Below are 2774 nucleotides of genomic sequence, written 5' to 3'. Positions count from 1 at the left end.
AGTATAAACATATATATATATATATTTCTTATATATATACATTTTAATATATATATTTCTTATATATATATGTTTATACTTTCATATATAAAAGTCAAAGTAATGATTAGATAACTTGGAACTTGAAGGTACTATGTGGTATGGGAACAGAACACTTTTCCCTTCTTTCCTCCTAGATTCTTTGGAGATCTAATAGTTAAATGACATAAGACAGATTAAGAGGAGAAAATTTTAATTCCATATAAATAGGAGCCCCTTAGAAAACACAGGACTCCCAGGCAGTCTGGTAATGGAGGTGTATATACTACCCTGAGCCAAGGACAGAAGAATAGGGATCTTCTCTTACTCCAGGGGCTTCAAAGGGAAAGAAAAAATTCACAGGAAGATGAGAAGCGCAAATGCTTGGAAAACAAATGCTGTGCCATTCAGATAAGTTTTCGGATTATACAAAGTAGTCTCTGGTAATAACTTTCTTCCTGGTACAGGCCCCCTATTGAAATTATTTTAGGCCGTTAAGGGAGAGGTTGAAAGTCCTTTGTGCGTGCTGGGTCTTAACTGTCTGATGTGGGGAACAGAGGCAGAAGAAAAATTATTAAATTTCCTTACTATCTGGAGCCTACCAATAAGTCCTTAAAACAGGCAGAGTGACATTCCTCTGGGGACTCAACTGCCTCCACCTTAATACTCTGCTAAGAGCAAAAGGCGATCCTAGCCTTACTGCCCCCCCCCCACCCTCAACCAGGATCCAGTATGTCGACTTTAATATATAAAAATTTCTTTGGAAACTTCCTTTATCTCTAAACTCTCCAAGATATGTGCTGGCAATCATCCCCAAGCATATGGTTCACCAATATACATCTGAAGGGTCTCATGACTAAGGTCTTATTAGGCGGTGATAAATGACCTTTTCCTAACGATGGCTAGCCCCTCAAGGTCCTGGAAACCTTACTTCCAAAATTCCTTAGAGATGTACTCTATTCCTGACGCCCTCCCAACTTGGAAGTATATAATGGGTCTCTTCACAACCTTGACGCAACAGTTCTTTCTGGCCATGGGTCCTGTCCCGTGCTTTAATCAACCACCATTTTGCACCAAAGATGTCTCAAGAATTTTTCTTGATCATTGGTTCCAGACCTTAACCCACCAAACCTCACTTATATTCTAAATTTCTTCACACCTTCAGATCAAAAAGAATTCATATGCCAAAATGGCACATTCTGGCTTATTTTGCTCCTCCTCAGTGGTTAGCCATAAAGCTCAATCTTTGAATAATTAGAGATTAAATCATATTAAGTGTTCTTTCTTTGAAGCAAGGAAGTATAATGGGTCAAATATAAGTCAAATATAATTTCTGCAACCATGTGTAGCTAGGAAAAAACAAATAAATGCTGTAGGTAGAATCAGATTGCTTCTCAAACTGTAGTCTAATCAACATTGCCAAATTCCTGGAGTCAGTCTCTGGGAATGTTATGTCTATATACAGAGACCATAGCGGTAGAAACTAAACTCAAATGAGGTGTTTAGGAAGGAAAAAATAAAATAAAATAAAACAAGAGGAGGAGATTCTTAATTTGGTAAAAAGAAACACCCTTTTGGATCTGAACTAGATCTTTTTGGAACTGCATGCTAGAACGCCACTGCACACACTGTAACAAGGTGAAGACACCCAGCAAAAGATGTTGGGGAAATAACTTGGCACCATTGTGTCAGGGCATATGTGTGCCCTTGGGCTATTGCCAGGAGAGTTTTCAATGAGCCAAGGCATAATAAAAGGAAGAGAAACAGCCCTGGCAGCATTTCTATGGAAGCCAGTAAGGGGTTGAAGAAGTCTGGCAGCAGAGACAAGGGCTGCAACAGGTAATTAAGTGGGAACACAGCATCATAATGCCTCCCAACCAAAGAGTATTTAGAGAGAAATCCCTCTTGTTGGAGTTCTAACTGAAGGAATGTTTTTCTGCCCACCTACTTATTCATCAGATTGCACACCCATGACTTCCATAGCCAGCCTGTAAATGACTCTATCGGATAGAAACTTTTGTCTATCCCCCCACTGAAAAAACATACCCATAGGGAGTCCTTTCAGCAGTTATAGACCTGGTTGATTGGGGGCACAGGTGGAGACTGAATTTAATGGCTTTAGATTCTGTCCGAAAAATCACTTTGCTGTGGCAGAGATTTCGACTATTATTTCTTCCTTCCCATGGATCTCATTTGTTCAGCTCATGTTGCATTGATTCTAGTGACACTTAGGCTATGTGCTCTATGCTTGGTTCACAGAGCTCTCATCAAAATCTATATTTTGGGGGCGCCTGGGTGGCTCAGTGGGTTAAGCCTCTGCCTTTGGCTCAGGTCATGATCTCAGGGTCCTGGGATCGAGCCCCACATGGGGCTCTCTGCTCAGCGGGGACCCTGCTTCCCCCTTTATCTCTGCCTGCCTCTCTGCCTACTTGTGATTTTTCTCTCTCTCTCTCTCTGTCAAATAAATAAATAAATAATCTTTTTTTAAAAAAATCTGTATTCTTACTGGTTATGCTGATTCTAAATTGGCCAGTGAAGAGAGACTGTTGGCCAGTGAAGAGAGACTGAATACATTTCGTGGGCCTTTCTATCTTTTTTATGTTTACATGGAAGATGCATTACCTACTCCAAGCAGTGAGACTACAGCCATAAACCACCCATACCACACAATTTCTGCTCACAACAGGGAGTGAGAGAGTGAAGGCAGTCAAGGGTATGCCCTGTGAATGACCTATGTATATTTTATATTCCACAAA

The sequence above is a fragment of the Mustela putorius genome, unplaced genomic scaffold (genome assembly GCF_011764305.1).
Source record: "Mustela putorius furo isolate JIRA1106 unplaced genomic scaffold, ASM1176430v1.1 tig00001826_pilon_pilon_pilon, whole genome shotgun sequence".
Taxonomy (NCBI): domain Eukaryota; kingdom Metazoa; phylum Chordata; class Mammalia; order Carnivora; family Mustelidae; genus Mustela; species Mustela putorius.
This window is presented reverse-complemented; position numbering follows the sequence as displayed.